At 58.5% G+C, this 15,300-nt stretch overlaps 5 non-coding genes and 2 pseudogenes across 5 annotated transcripts; all 7 read right to left on the bottom strand.

Moving 5' to 3' along the window:
* Window positions 1-749: 749 nt before the first annotated feature.
* Window positions 750-868, bottom strand: LOC145427534 (5S ribosomal RNA). The gene has a single exon (XR_013908076.1). It is a non-coding gene; the product is annotated as a 5S ribosomal RNA (ribosomal RNA).
* A 1,254-nt stretch (window positions 869-2,122) lies between these two features.
* Window positions 2,123-2,241, bottom strand: LOC145426815 (5S ribosomal RNA). The gene has a single exon (XR_013907534.1). It is a non-coding gene; the product is annotated as a 5S ribosomal RNA (ribosomal RNA).
* A 5,704-nt stretch (window positions 2,242-7,945) lies between these two features.
* LOC145427535 (5S ribosomal RNA) lies at window positions 7,946-8,064 on the bottom strand. Its single transcript, XR_013908077.1, has one exon. It is a non-coding gene; the product is annotated as a 5S ribosomal RNA (ribosomal RNA).
* Window positions 8,065-9,318: 1,254 nt separating this feature from the next.
* On the bottom strand, window positions 9,319-9,437 carry LOC145426816 (5S ribosomal RNA). The gene has a single exon (XR_013907535.1). It is a non-coding gene; the product is annotated as a 5S ribosomal RNA (ribosomal RNA).
* Window positions 9,438-12,227: 2,790 nt separating this feature from the next.
* LOC145427300 (5S ribosomal RNA) lies at window positions 12,228-12,346 on the bottom strand (annotated as a pseudogene).
* Window positions 12,347-13,720: 1,374 nt separating this feature from the next.
* On the bottom strand, window positions 13,721-13,839 carry LOC145427105 (5S ribosomal RNA). The gene has a single exon (XR_013907829.1). It is a non-coding gene; the product is annotated as a 5S ribosomal RNA (ribosomal RNA).
* A 705-nt stretch (window positions 13,840-14,544) lies between these two features.
* Window positions 14,545-14,663, bottom strand: LOC145427368 (5S ribosomal RNA; annotated as a pseudogene).
* Between the last annotated feature and the right edge of the window lie 637 nt (window positions 14,664-15,300).

A 15,300-nucleotide genomic window follows, 5' to 3' on the forward strand; every position in this document is an offset into this window, starting at 1 on the left:
CCCTGGTGTGGTGTAATTGGCCTCAATAGCAACTAATGCCCTGGTGTGGTGTAGGTGGCCTCAGCCAGCAGCCACAGGCCCTGGTGTGGTGTAAGTGGCCTCAGCCAGTGCCACAGGCCCTGGTGTGGTGTAAGTGGCCTGAGCAAGAGCCACAGGCCCTGGTGTGGTGTAAGTGGCCTCAGCCAGCAGCCACAGGCCCTGGTGTGGTGTAAGTGGCCTGAGCAAGAGCCACAGGCCCTGGTGTGGTGTAAGTGGCCTCAGCCAGAAGCCACAGGCACTGGTGTGGTGTAAGTGCCCTCAGCCAGCAGCCACAGGCCCTGGTGTGGTGTAAGTGACCTCAGCCAGCAGCCACAGGCCCTGGTGTGGTGTAAGTGGCCTCAGCCAGCAGCCACAGGCCCTGGTGTGGTGTAAGTGGCCTCAGCCAGTGCCACAGGCCCTGGTGTGGTGTAAGTGGCCTGAGCAAGAGTCACAGACCCTGGTGTGGTGTAATTGGCCTCAATAGCAACTAATGCCCTGGTGTGGTGTAGGTGGCCTCAGCCAGCAGCCACAGGCCCTGATGTGGTGTAAGTGGCCCCAGCCGGTCACTCAGGCCCTGGTGTGGTGTAGGTGGCATCAGCTAGCAGCACAAGACATTGGAAAAGAGCCAAAATCAATGTCGTTAATGTGCCCTCATTAATGGGCAGCTGCTTTTGGTCTTTTAATACACCCCTTCTCTGGATCAAAAGCGGTTCAATGACATGAAAATGAAAGGCTTACAGCACCAGGTATTCCCAGGTAGTCTCCCATCCAAGTACTAACCAAGCCCAGCCCTGCTTAGCTTCCGAGATCAGACGAGGTCGGGCGTGCTCAGGGTGGTATGGCCGTAAGCTGCTGGCCCCAGCACAATGTCTCAATTTATGGATTCAACTGATTAGGTGGCAAGTACCTGAAGTTACGAAGACAATCCTTTAACCATACCTGCATGTTTGCATAATACCCTAACCCAAAGGCTCAGTTTAGCATTTATCTAACAGCACAGGCCATGGATTGTTGAAGATGGCCTCAGGAACCAGCACAGGGCCTGGTGTGTTGTACATGGCCACAGCTAGCAGCACAGGGCCTGGTTTGGTGAAGATGGCCTCGGCCAGAAGCGCAGGGCCTGGTGTGATGTGAGTGGCCTGAGCAAGAGCCACAGGCCCTGGTGTGGTGTAAGTGGCCTCAGCCAGAAGCCACAGGCACTGGTGTGGTGTAAGTGGCCTCAGCCAGCAGCCACAGGCCCTGGTGTGGTGTAAGTGGCCTCAGCCAGCAGCCACAGGCCCTGGTGTGGTGTAAGTGGCCTCAGCCAGCAGCCACAGGCCCTGGTGTGGTGTAAGTGGACTCAGCCAGAGCCAAAGACCCTGGTGTGGTGTAATTGGCCTCAATAGCAACTTATGCCCTGGTGTGGTGTAAGTGGCCTCAGCCAGCAGCCACAGGCCCTGGTGTGGTGTAAGTGGCCTCAATAGCAACTAATGCCCTGGTGTGGTGTAAGTGGCCTCAGCCAGCAGCCACAGGCCCTGGTGTGGTGTAAGTGGCCTCAGCCAGCAGCCACAGGCCCTGGTGTGGTGTAAGTGGCCTGAGCAAGAGCCACAGGCCCTGGTGTGGTGTAAGTGGCCTCAGCCAGAAGCCACAGGCACTGGTGTGGTGTAAGGGGCCTCAATAGCAACTAATGCCCTGGTGTGGTGTAAGTGACCTCAGCCAGCAGCCACAGGCCCTGGTGTGGTGTAAGTGGCCTCAGCCAGCAGCCACAGGCCCTGGTGTGGTGTAAGTGGCCTCAGCCAGTGCCACAGACCCTGGTGTGGTGTAATTGGCCTCAATAGCAACTAATGCCCTGGTGTGGTGTAAGTGGCCTCAGCCAGCAGCCACAGGCCCTGGTGTGGTGTAAGTGGCCTCAGCCAGCAGCCACAGGACCTGATGTGGTGTAAGTGGCCCCAGCCGGTCACTCAGGCCCTGGTGTGGTGTAGGTGGCATCAGCTAGCAGCACAAGACATTGGAAAACAGCCAAAAGCAATGTCGTTAATGTGCCCTCATTAATGGGCAGCTGCTTTTGGTCTTTTAATACACCCCTTCTCTGGATCAAAAGCGGTTCAATGACATGAAAATGAAAGGCTTACAGCACCAGGTATTCCCAGGTAGTCTCCCATCCAAGTACCAACCAAGCCCAGCCCTGCTTAGCTTCCGAGATCAGACGAGGTCGGGCGTGCTCAGGGTGGTATGGCCGTAAGCTGCTGGCCCCAGCACAATGTCTCAATTTATGGATTCAACTGATTAGGTGGCAAGTACCTGAAGTTACGAAGACAATCCTTTAACCATACCTGCATGTTTGCATAATACCCTAACCCAAAGGCTCAGTTTAGCATTTATCCAACAGCACAGGCCCTGGATTGTTGAAGATGGCCTCAGGAACCAGCACAGGGCCTGGTGTGTTGTACATGGCCACAGCTAGCAGCACAGGGCCTGGTGTGATGTGAGTGGCCTGAGCCAGAAGCCACAGGCACTGGTGTGGTGTAAGTGGCCTCAGCCAGCAGCCACAGGCCCTGGTGTGGTGTAAGTGGCCTCAGCCAGCAGCCACAGGCCCTGGTGTGGTGTAAGTGGCCTCAGCCAGCAGCCACAGGCCCTGGTGTGGTGTAAGTGGCCTCAGCCAGAGCCACAGGTCCTGGTGTGGTGTAAGTGGCCTCAGCCAGTGCCACAGGCCCTGGTGTGGTGTAAGTGGCCTGAGCAAGAGCCACAGACCCTGGTGTGGTGTAATTGGCCTCAATAGCAACTAATGCCCTGGTGTGGTGTAGGTGGCCTCAGCCAGCAGCCACAGGCCCTGGTGTGGTGTAAGTGGCCTCAATAGCAACTAATGCCCTGGTGTGGTGTAAGTGGCCTCAGCCAGCAGCCACAGGCCCTGGTGTGGTGTAAGTGACCTCAGCCAGAGCCACAGGTCCTGGTGTGGTGTAAGTGGCCTCAGCCAGAGCCACAGGTCCTGGTGTGGTGTAAGTGGCCTCAGCCAGTGCCACAGGCCCTGGTGTGGTGTAAGTGGCCTCAGCCAGCAGCCACAGGCCCTGGTGTGGTGTAAGTGGCCTCAGCCAGCAGCCACAGGCCCTGGTGTGGTGTAAGTGGCCTCAGCCAGCAGCCACAGGCCCTGGTGTGGTGTAAGTGGCCTCAGCCAGCAGCCACAGGCCCTGGTGTGGTGTAAGTGGCCTCAGCCAGAGCCACAGGTCCTGGTGTGGTGTAAGTGGCCTCAGCCAGTGCCACAGGCCCTGGTGTGGTGTAAGTGGCCTGAGCAAGAGCCACAGACCCTGGTGTGGTGTAATTGGCCTCAATAGCAACTAAGGCCCTGGTGTGGTGTAGGTGGCCTCAGCCAGTAGCCACAGGCACCTGGTGTGGTGTAAGGGGCCTCAATAGCAACTAATGCCCTGGTGTGGTGTAAGTGGCCTCAGCCAGCAGCCACAGGCACTGGTGTGGTGTAAGTGCCCTCAGCCAGCAGCCACAGGCCCTGGTGTGGTGTAAGTGGCCTCAGCCAGCAGCCACAGGCCCTGGTGTGGTGTAAGTGGCCTCAGCCAGCAGCACAGGCCCTGGTGTGGTGTAAGTGGCCTGAGCAAGAGCCACAGGCCCTGGTGTGGTGTAAGTGGCCTCAGCCAGAAGCCACAGGCACTGGTGTGGTGTAAGTGCCCTCAGCCAGCAGCCACAGGCCCTGGTGTGGTGTAAGTGACCTCAGCCAGCAGCCACAGGCCCTGGTGTGGTGTAAGTGGCCTCAGCCAGCAGCCACAGGCCCTGGTGTGGTGTAAGTGGCCTCAGCCAGTGCCACAGGCCCTGGTGTGGTGTAAGTGGCCTGAGCAAGAGTCACAGACCCTGGTGTGGTGTAATTGGCCTCAATAGCAACTAATGCCCTGGTGTGGTGTAGGTGGCCTCAGCCAGCAGCCACAGGCCCTGGTGCGGTGTAAGTGGCCTCAGCCAGTGCCACAGGCCCTGGTGTGGTGTAAGTGGCCTGAGCAAGAGCCACCGACCCTGGTGTGGTGTAATTGGCCTCAATAGCAACTAATGCCCTGGTCTGGTGTAGGTGGCCTCAGCCAGCAGCCACAGGCCCTGGTGTGGTGTAAGTGGCCTCAGCCAGTGCCACAGGCCCTGGTGTGGTGTAAGGGGCCTCAATAGCAACTAATGCCCTGGTGTGGTGTAAGTGGCCTCAGCCAACAGCCACAGGCACTGGTGTGGTGTAAGTGCCCTCAGCCAGCAGCCATAGGCCCTGGTGTGGTGTAAGTGGCCTCAGCCAGCAGCCACAGGCCCTGGTGTGGTGTAAGTGGCCTGAGCAAGAGCCACAGGCACTGGTGTGGTGTAAGTGCCCTCAGCCAGCAGCCACAGGCCCTGGTGTGGTGTAAGTGGCCTCAGCCAGAAGCCACAGGCCCTGGTGTGGTGTAGGTGGCCTCAGCCAGCAGCCACAGGCCCTTGTGTGGTGTAAGTGGCCTCAGCCAGCAGCCACAGGCCCTGGTGTGGTGTAAGTGGCCTCAGCCAGCAGCCACAGGCCCTGGTGTGGTGTAATTGGCCTCAATAGCAACTAAGGCCCTGGTGTGGTGTAAGTGGCCTCAGCCAGCAGCCACAGGCCCTGGTGTGGTGTAAGTGGCCTCAGCCAGTGCCACAGGCCCTGGTGTGGTGTAAGGGGCCTCAATAGCAACTAATGCCCTGGTGTGGTGTAAGTGGCCTCAGCCAGCAGCCACAGGCACTGGTGTGGTGTAAGTGCCCTCAACAAGCAGCCACAGGCCCTGGTGTGGTGTAAGTGGCCTCAGCCAGCAGCCACAGGCCCTGGTGTGGTGTAAGTGGCCTCAGCCAGCAGCCACAGGCCCTGGTGTGGTGTAAGTGGCCCAAGCAAGAGCCACAGGCCCTGGTGTGGTGTAAGTGGCCTCAGCCAGAAGCCACAGGCACTGGTGTGGTGTAAGTGCCCTCAGCCAGCAGCCACAGGCCCTGGTGTGGTGTAAGTGACCTCAGCCAGCAGCCACAGGCCCTGGTGTGGTGTAAGTGGCCTCAGCCAGCAGCCACAGGCCCTGGTGTGGTGTAAGTGGCCTCAGCCAGTGCCACAGGCACTGGTGTGGTGTAAGTGGCCTGAGCAAGAGTCACAGACCCTGGTGTGGTGTAATTGGCCTCAATAGCAACTAATGCCCTGGTGTGGTGTAGGTGGCCTCAGCCAGCAGCCACAGGCCCTGGTGTGGTGTAAGTGGCCTCAGCCAGTGCCACAGGCCCTGGTGTGGTGTAAGTGGCCTGAGCAAGAGCCACAGACCCTCGTGTGGTGTAATTGGCCTCAATAGCAACTAATGCCCTGGTGTGGTGTAAGTGGCCTCAGCCAGCAGCCACAGGCCCTGGTGTGGTGTAAGTGGCCTCAGAAGCAAATAAGGCCGTATTGTGGTGTATGTGGCCTCAGCCAGGAGCCACAGGCCCTGGTGTGGTGTAAGTGGCCTGAGCAAGAGCCACAGACCCTGGTGTGGTGTAAGTGGCCTCAGCCAGCAGCCACAGGCCTTGGTGTGGTGTAAGTCGCCTCAGCCAGAAGCCACAGGCACTGGTGTGGTGTAAGTGGCCTCAGCCAGCAGCCACAGGCCCTGGTGTGGTGTAAGTGGCCTGAGCAAGAGCCACAGGCCCTGGTGTGGTGTAATTGGCCTCAATAGCAACTAAGGCCCTGGTGTGGTGTAAGTGGCCTCATCCAGAGCCACAGGCCCTGGTGTGGTGTAAGTGGCCTCAGAAGCAAATAAGGCCGTGGTGTGGTGTAAGTGGCCTCAGCCAGAAGCCACAGGCACTGGTGTGGTGTAAGTGGCCTCAGCCAGCAGCCACAGGCCCTGGTGTGGTGTAAGTGACTTCAGCCAGTGCCACAGGCCCTGGTGTGGTGTAAGTGGCCTGAGCAAGAGCCACCGACCCTGGTGTGGTGTAATTGGCCTCAATAGCAACTAATGCCCTGGTCTGGTGTAGGTGGCCTCAGCCAGCAGCCACAGGCCCTGGTGTGGTGTAAGTGGCCTCAGCCAGTGCCACAGGCCCTGGTGTGGTGTAAGGGGCCTCAATAGCAACTAATGCCCTGGTGTGGTGTAAGTGGCCTCAGCCAACAGCCACAGGCACTGGTGTGGTGTAAGTGCCCTCAGCCAGCAGCCATAGGCCCTGGTGTGGTGTAAGTGGCCTCAGCCAGCAGCCACAGGCCCTGGTGTGGTGTAAGTGGCCTGACCAAGAGCCACAGGCACTGGTGTGGTGTAAGTGCCCTCAGCCAGCAGCCACAGGCCCTGGTGTGGTGTAAGTGGCCTCAGCCAGCAGCCACAGGCCCTGGTGTGGTGTAAGTGGCCTCAGCCAGCAGCCACAGGCCATGGTGTGGTGTAAGTGGCCTCAGCCAGCAGCCACAGGCCCTGGTGTGGTGTAAGTGGCCTCAGCCAGCAGCCACAGGCCCTGGTGTGGTGTAAGTGGCCTCAGCCAGAGCCACAGGCCCTGGTATAGTGTAAGTGGCCTCAACCAGTGCCACAGGCCCTGGTGGGGTGTAAGTGGCCTGAGCAAGAGCCACAGACCCTGGTGTGGTGTAATTGGCCTCAATAGCAACTAATGCCCTGGTGTGGTGTAGGTGGCCTCAGCCAGCAGCCACAGGCCCTGGTGTGGTGTAAGTGGCCTCAGCCAGTGCCACAGGCCCTGGTGTGGTGTAAGGGGCCTCAATAGCAACTAATGCCCTGGTGTGGTGTAGGTGGCCTCAGCCAGCAGCCACAGGCCCTGGTGTGGTGTAAGTGGCCTCAGCCAGTGCCAAAGGCCCTGATGTGGTGTAAGTGGCCTCAATAGCAACTAATGCCCTGGTGTGGTGTAAGTGGCCTCAGCCAGCAGCCACAGGCACTGGTGTGGTGTAAGTGGCCTCAGCCAGCAGCCACAGGCCCTGGTGTGGTGTAAGTGGCCTCAGCCAGCAGCCACAGGCCCTGGTGTGGTGTAAGTGGCCTGAGCCAGCAGCCACAGGCCCTGGTGTGGTTTATGTGGCCTCAGCCAGAAGCCACAGGCACTGGTGTGGTGTAAGTGCCCTCAGCCAGCAGCCACAGGCCCTGGTGTGGTGTAAGTGACCTCAGCCAGCAGCCACAGGCCCTGGTGTGGTGTAAGTGGCCTCAGCCAGCAGCCACAGGCCCTGGTGTGGTGTAAGTGGCCTCAGGCAGTGCCACAGGCCCTGGTGTGGTGTAAGTGGCCTGAGCAAGAGTCACAGACCCTGGTGTGGTGTAATTGGCCTCAATAGCAACTAATGCCCTGGTGTGGTGTAGGTGGCCTCAGCCAGCAGCCACAGGCCCTGGTGTGGTGTAAGTGGCCTCAGCCAGTGCCACAGGCCCTGGTGTGGTGTAAGTGGCCTGAGCAAGAGCCACAGGCCCTGGTGTGGTGTAAGTGGCCTCAGCCAGCAGCCACAGGCCCTGGTGTGGTGTAAGTGGCCTGAGCAAGAGCCACAGGCCCTGGTGTGGTGTAAGTGGCCTCAGCCAGAAGCCACAGGCACTGGTGTGGTGTAAGTGCCCTCAGCCAGCAGCCACAGGCCCTGGTGTGGTGTAAGTGACCTCAGCCAGCAGCCACAGGCCCTGGTGTGGTGTAAGTGGCCTCAGCCAGCAGCCACAGGCCCTGGTGTGGTGTAAGTGGCCTCAGCCAGTGCCACAGGCCCTGGTGTGGTGTAAGTGGCCTGAGCAAGAGTCACAGACCCTGGTGTGGTGTAATTGGCCTCAATAGCAACTAATGCCCTGGTGTGGTGTAGGTGGCCTCAGCCAGCAGCCACAGGCCCTGATGTGGTGTAAGTGGCCCCAGCCGGTCACTCAGGCCCTGGTGTGGTGTAGGTGGCATCAGCTAGCAGCACAAGACATTGGAAAAGAGCCAAAATCAATGTCGTTAATGTGCCCTCATTAATGGGCAGCTGCTTTTGGTCTTTTAATACACCCCTTCTCTGGATCAAAAGCGGTTCAATGACATGAAAATGAAAGGCTTACAGCACCAGGTATTCCCAGGTAGTCTCCCATCCAAGTACTAACCAAGCCCAGCCCTGCTTAGCTTCCGAGATCAGACGAGGTCGGGCGTGCTCAGGGTGGTATGGCCGTAAGCTGCTGGCCCCAGCACAATGTCTCAATTTATGGATTCAACTGATTAGGTGGCAAGTACCTGAAGTTACGAAGACAATCCTTTAACCATACCTGCATGTTTGCATAATACCCTAACCCAAAGGCTCAGTTTAGCATTTATCTAACAGCACAGGCCATGGATTGTTGAAGATGGCCTCAGGAACCAGCACAGGGCCTGGTGTGTTGTACATGGCCACAGCTAGCAGCACAGGGCCTGGTTTGGTGAAGATGGCCTCGGCCAGAAGCGCAGGGCCTGGTGTGATGTGAGTGGCCTGAGCAAGAGCCACAGGCCCTGGTGTGGTGTAAGTGGCCTCAGCCAGAAGCCACAGGCACTGGTGTGGTGTAAGTGGCCTCAGCCAGCAGCCACAGGCCCTGGTGTGGTGTAAGTGGCCTCAGCCAGCAGCCACAGGCCCTGGTGTGGTGTAAGTGGCCTCAGCCAGCAGCCACAGGCCCTGGTGTGGTGTAAGTGGACTCAGCCAGAGCCAAAGACCCTGGTGTGGTGTAATTGGCCTCAATAGCAACTTATGCCCTGGTGTGGTGTAAGTGGCCTCAGCCAGCAGCCACAGGCCCTGGTGTGGTGTAAGTGGCCTCAATAGCAACTAATGCCCTGGTGTGGTGTAAGTGGCCTCAGCCAGCAGCCACAGGCCCTGGTGTGGTGTAAGTGGCCTCAGCCAGCAGCCACAGGCCCTGGTGTGGTGTAAGTGGCCTGAGCAAGAGCCACAGGCCCTGGTGTGGTGTAAGTGGCCTCAGCCAGAAGCCACAGGCACTGGTGTGGTGTAAGGGGCCTCAATAGCAACTAATGCCCTGGTGTGGTGTAAGTGACCTCAGCCAGCAGCCACAGGCCCTGGTGTGGTGTAAGTGGCCTCAGCCAGCAGCCACAGGCCCTGGTGTGGTGTAAGTGGCCTCAGCCAGTGCCACAGACCCTGGTGTGGTGTAATTGGCCTCAATAGCAACTAATGCCCTGGTGTGGTGTAAGTGGCCTCAGCCAGCAGCCACAGGCCCTGGTGTGGTGTAAGTGGCCTCAGCCAGCAGCCACAGGACCTGATGTGGTGTAAGTGGCCCCAGCCGGTCACTCAGGCCCTGGTGTGGTGTAGGTGGCATCAGCTAGCAGCACAAGACATTGGAAAACAGCCAAAAGCAATGTCGTTAATGTGCCCTCATTAATGGGCAGCTGCTTTTGGTCTTTTAATACACCCCTTCTCTGGATCAAAAGCGGTTCAATGACATGAAAATGAAAGGCTTACAGCACCAGGTATTCCCAGGTAGTCTCCCATCCAAGTACCAACCAAGCCCAGCCCTGCTTAGCTTCCGAGATCAGACGAGGTCGGGCGTGCTCAGGGTGGTATGGCCGTAAGCTGCTGGCCCCAGCACAATGTCTCAATTTATGGATTCAACTGATTAGGTGGCAAGTACCTGAAGTTACGAAGACAATCCTTTAACCATACCTGCATGTTTGCATAATACCCTAACCCAAAGGCTCAGTTTAGCATTTATCCAACAGCACAGGCCCTGGATTGTTGAAGATGGCCTCAGGAACCAGCACAGGGCCTGGTGTGTTGTACATGGCCACAGCTAGCAGCACAGGGCCTGGTGTGATGTGAGTGGCCTGAGCCAGAAGCCACAGGCACTGGTGTGGTGTAAGTGGCCTCAGCCAGCAGCCACAGGCCCTGGTGTGGTGTAAGTGGCCTCAGCCAGCAGCCACAGGCCCTGGTGTGGTGTAAGTGGCCTCAGCCAGCAGCCACAGGCCCTGGTGTGGTGTAAGTGGCCTCAGCCAGAGCCACAGGTCCTGGTGTGGTGTAAGTGGCCTCAGCCAGTGCCACAGGCCCTGGTGTGGTGTAAGTGGCCTGAGCAAGAGCCACAGACCCTGGTGTGGTGTAATTGGCCTCAATAGCAACTAATGCCCTGGTGTGGTGTAGGTGGCCTCAGCCAGCAGCCACAGGCCCTGGTGTGGTGTAAGTGGCCTCAATAGCAACTAATGCCCTGGTGTGGTGTAAGTGGCCTCAGCCAGCAGCCACAGGCCCTGGTGTGGTGTAAGTGACCTCAGCCAGAGCCACAGGTCCTGGTGTGGTGTAAGTGGCCTCAGCCAGAGCCACAGGTCCTGGTGTGGTGTAAGTGGCCTCAGCCAGTGCCACAGGCCCTGGTGTGGTGTAAGTGGCCTCAGCCAGCAGCCACAGGCCCTGGTGTGGTGTAAGTGGCCTCAGCCAGCAGCCACAGGCCCTGGTGTGGTGTAAGTGGCCTCAGCCAGCAGCCACAGGCCCTGGTGTGGTGTAAGTGGCCTCAGCCAGCAGCCACAGGCCCTGGTGTGGTGTAAGTGGCCTCAGCCAGAGCCACAGGTCCTGGTGTGGTGTAAGTGGCCTCAGCCAGTGCCACAGGCCCTGGTGTGGTGTAAGTGGCCTGAGCAAGAGCCACAGACCCTGGTGTGGTGTAATTGGCCTCAATAGCAACTAAGGCCCTGGTGTGGTGTAGGTGGCCTCAGCCAGTAGCCACAGGCACCTGGTGTGGTGTAAGGGGCCTCAATAGCAACTAATGCCCTGGTGTGGTGTAAGTGGCCTCAGCCAGCAGCCACAGGCACTGGTGTGGTGTAAGTGCCCTCAGCCAGCAGCCACAGGCCCTGGTGTGGTGTAAGTGGCCTCAGCCAGCAGCCACAGGCCCTGGTGTGGTGTAAGTGGCCTCAGCCAGCAGCACAGGCCCTGGTGTGGTGTAAGTGGCCTGAGCAAGAGCCACAGGCCCTGGTGTGGTGTAAGTGGCCTCAGCCAGAAGCCACAGGCACTGGTGTGGTGTAAGTGCCCTCAGCCAGCAGCCACAGGCCCTGGTGTGGTGTAAGTGACCTCAGCCAGCAGCCACAGGCCCTGGTGTGGTGTAAGTGGCCTCAGCCAGCAGCCACAGGCCCTGGTGTGGTGTAAGTGGCCTCAGCCAGTGCCACAGGCCCTGGTGTGGTGTAAGTGGCCTGAGCAAGAGTCACAGACCCTGGTGTGGTGTAATTGGCCTCAATAGCAACTAATGCCCTGGTGTGGTGTAGGTGGCCTCAGCCAGCAGCCACAGGCCCTGGTGCGGTGTAAGTGGCCTCAGCCAGTGCCACAGGCCCTGGTGTGGTGTAAGTGGCCTGAGCAAGAGCCACCGACCCTGGTGTGGTGTAATTGGCCTCAATAGCAACTAATGCCCTGGTCTGGTGTAGGTGGCCTCAGCCAGCAGCCACAGGCCCTGGTGTGGTGTAAGTGGCCTCAGCCAGTGCCACAGGCCCTGGTGTGGTGTAAGGGGCCTCAATAGCAACTAATGCCCTGGTGTGGTGTAAGTGGCCTCAGCCAACAGCCACAGGCACTGGTGTGGTGTAAGTGCCCTCAGCCAGCAGCCATAGGCCCTGGTGTGGTGTAAGTGGCCTCAGCCAGCAGCCACAGGCCCTGGTGTGGTGTAAGTGGCCTGAGCAAGAGCCACAGGCACTGGTGTGGTGTAAGTGCCCTCAGCCAGCAGCCACAGGCCCTGGTGTGGTGTAAGTGGCCTCAGCCAGCAGCCACAGGCCCTGGTGTGGTGTAAGTGGCCTCAGCCAGCAGCCACAGGCCATGGTGTGGTGTAAGTGGCCTCAGCCAGCAGCCACAGGCCCTGGTGTGGTGTAAGTGGCCTCAGCCAGTGCCACAGGCCCTGGTGTGGTGTAAGTGGCCTGAGCAAGAGTCACAGACCCTGGTGTGGTGTAATTGGCCTCAATAGCAACTAATGCCCTGGTGTGGTGTAGGTGGCCTCAGCCAGCAGCCACAGGCCCTGGTGTGGTGTAAGTGGCCTCAGCCAGCAGCCCCAGGCCCTGGTGTGGTGTAAGTGGCCTGAGCAAGAGCCACAGACCCTGGTGTGGTGTAATTGGCCTCAATAGCAACTAATGCCCTGGTGTGGTGTAAGTGGCCTCAGCCCGCAGCCACAGGCCCTGGTGTGGTGTAAGTGGCCTCATCCAGCAGCCACAGGCCCTGATGTGGTGTAAGTGGCCCCAGCCGGTCACTCAGGCCCTGGTGTGGTGTAGGTGGCATCAGCTAGCAGCACAAGACATTGGAAAACAGCCAAAAGCAATGTCGTTAATGTGCCCTCATTAATGGGCAGCTGCTTTTGGTCTTTTAATACACCCCTTCTCTGGATCAAAAGCGGTTCAATGACATGAAAATGAAAGGCTTATAGCACCAGGTATTCCCAGGCAGTCTCCCATCCAAGTACTAACCAAGCCCAGCCCTGCTTAGCTTCCGAGATTAGACGAGGTCGGGCGTGCTCAGGGTGGTATGGCCGTAAGCTGCTGGCCCCAGCACAATGTCTCAATTTATGGATTCAACTGATTAGGTGGCAAGTACCTGAAGTTACGAAGACAATCCTTTAACCATACCTGCATGTTTGCATAATACCCTAACCCAAAGGCTCAGTTTAGCATTTATCTAACAGCACAGGCCCTGGATTGTTGAAGATGGCCTCAGGAACCAGCACAGGGCCTGGTGTGTTGTACATGGCCACAGCAAGAAGCACAGGGCCTGGTTTGGTGAAGATGGCCTCGGCGAGAAGCGCAGGGCCTGGTGTGATGTGACTGGCCTGAGCAAGAGCCACAGGCCCTGGTGTGGTGTAAGTGGCCTCAGCCAGAAGCCACAGGCACTGGTGTGGTGTAAGTGGCCTCAGCCAGCAGCCACAGGCCCTGGTGTGGTGTAAGTGGCCTCAGCCAGCAGCCACAGGCCCTGGTGTGGTGTAAGTGGCCTCAGCCAGCAGCCACAGGCCCTGGTGTGGTGTAAGTGGCCTCAGCCAGCAGCCACAGGCCCTGGTGTGGTGTAAGTGGCCTCAGCCAGAGCCACAGGCCCTGGTATAGTGTAAGTGGCCTCAACCAGTGCCACAGGCCCTGGTGGGGTGTAAGTGGCCTGAGCAAGAGCCACAGACCCTGGTGTGGTGTAAGTGGCCTCAATAGCAACTAATGCCCTGGTGTGGTGTAAGTGGCCTCAGCCAGCAGCCACAGGCACTGGTGTGGTGTAAGTGCCCTCAGCCAGCAGCCACAGGCCCTGGTGTGGTGTAAGTGACCTCAGCCAGCAGCCACAGGCCCTGGTGTGGTGTAAGTGGCCTCAGCCAGCAGCCACAGGCCCTGGTGTGGTGTAAGTGGCCTCAGCCAGTGCCACAGGCCCTGGTGTGGTGTAAGTGGCCTGAGCAAGAGTCACAGACCCTGGTGTGGTGTAATTGGCCTCAATAGCAACTAATGCCCTGGTGTGGTGTAGGTGGCCTCAGCCAGCAGCCACAGGCCCTGGTGTGGTGTAAGTGGCCTCAGCCAGTGCCACAGGCCCTGGTGTGGTGTAAGTGGCCTGAGCAAGAGCCACAGGCCCTGGTGTGGTGTAAGTGGCCTCAGCCAGAAGCCACAGGCACTGGTGTGGTGTAAGTGCCCTCAGCCAGCAGCCACAGGCCCTGGTGTGGTGTAAGTGGCCTCAGCCAGCAGCCACAGGCCCTGATGTGGTGTAAGTGGCCCCAGCCGGTCACTCAGGCCCTGGTGTGGTGTAGGCGGCATCAGCTAGCAGCACAAGACATTGGAAAAGAGCCAAAAGCAATGTCGTTAATGTGCCCTCATTAATGGGCAGCTGCTTTTGGTCTTTTAATACACCCCTTCTCTGGATCAAAAGCGGTTCAATGACATGAAAATGAAAGGCTTACAGCACCAGGTATTCCCAGGTAGTCTCCCATCCAAATACTAACCAAGCCCAGCCCTGCTTAGCTTCCGAGATCAGACGAGGTCGGGCATGCTCAGGGTGGTATGGCCGTAAGCTGCTGGCCCCAGCACAATGTCTCAATTTATGGATTCAACTGATTAGGTGGCAAGTACCTGAAGTTACGAAGACAATCCTTTAACCATACCTGCATGTTTGCATAATACCCTAACCCAAAGGCTCAGTTTAGCATTTATCTAACAGCACAGGCCCTGGATTGTTGAAGATGGCCTCAGGAACCAGCACAGGGCCTGGTGTGTTGTACATGGCCACAGCTAGCAGCACAGGGCCTGGTTTGGTGAAGATGGCCTCGGCCAGAAGCGCAGGGCCTGGTGTGATGTGAGTGGCCTGAGCAAGAGCCACAGGCCCTGGTGTGGTGCAAGTGGCCTCAGCCAGAAGCCACAGGCACTGGTGTGGTGTAAGTGGCCTCAGCCAGCAGCCACAGGCCCTGGTGTGGTGTAGGTGGCCTCAGCCAGCAGCCACAGGCCCTGGTGTGGTGTAAGTGCCCTCAGCCAGCAGCCACAGGCCCTGGTGTGGTGTAAGTGGCCTCAGCCAGCAGCCACAGGCCCTGATGTGGTGTAAGTGGCCTCAGCCGGTCACTCAGGCCCTGGTGTGGTGTAGGTGGCATCAGCTAGCAGCACAAGACATTGGAAAACAGCCAAAAGCAATGTCGTTAATGTGCCCTCATTAATGGGCAGCTGCTTTTGGTCTTTTAATACACCCCTTCTCTGGATCAAAAGCGGTTCAATGACATGAAAATGAAAGACTTATAGCACCAGGTATTCCCAGGCAGTCTCCCATCCAAGTACTAACCAAGCCCAGCCCTGCTTAGCTTCCGAGATTAGACGAGGTCGGGCGTGCTCAGGGTGGTATGGCCGTAAGCTGCTGGCCCCAGCACAATGTCTCAATTTATGGATTCAAGAGATTAGGTGGCAAGTACCTGAAGTTACGAAGACAATCCTTTAACCATACCTGCATGTTTGCATAATACCCTAACCCAAAGGCTCAGTTTAGCATTTATCTAACAGCACAGGCCCTGGATTGTTGAAGATGGCCTCAGGAACCAGCACAGGGCCTGGTGTGTTGTACATGGCCACAGCAAGAAGCACAGGGCCTGGTTTGGTGAAGATGGCCTCGGCGAGAAGCGCAGGGCCTGGTGTGATGTGACTGGCCTGAGCAAGAGCCACAGGCCCTGGTGTGGTGTAAGTGGCCTCAGCCAGAAGCCACAGGCACTGGTGTGGTGTAAGTGGCCTCAGCCAGCAGCCACAGGCCCTGGTGTGGTGTAAGTGGCCTCAGCCAGCAGCCACAGGCCCTGGTGTGGTGTAAGTGGCCTCAGCCAGCAGCCACAGGCCCTGGTGTGGTGTAAGTGGCCTCAGCCAGCAGCCACAGGCCCTGGTGTGGTGTAAGTGGCCTCAGCCAGCAGCCACAGGCCCTGGTGTGGTGTAAGTGGCCTCAGCCAGAGCCACAGGCCCTGGTATAGTGTAAGTGGCCTCAACCAGTGCCACAGGCCCTGGTGGGGT

This window comes from Astatotilapia calliptera, chromosome 3 (genome assembly GCF_964374335.1).
Source record: "Astatotilapia calliptera chromosome 3, fAstCal68.1, whole genome shotgun sequence".
Classification (NCBI taxonomy): domain Eukaryota; kingdom Metazoa; phylum Chordata; class Actinopteri; order Cichliformes; family Cichlidae; genus Astatotilapia; species Astatotilapia calliptera.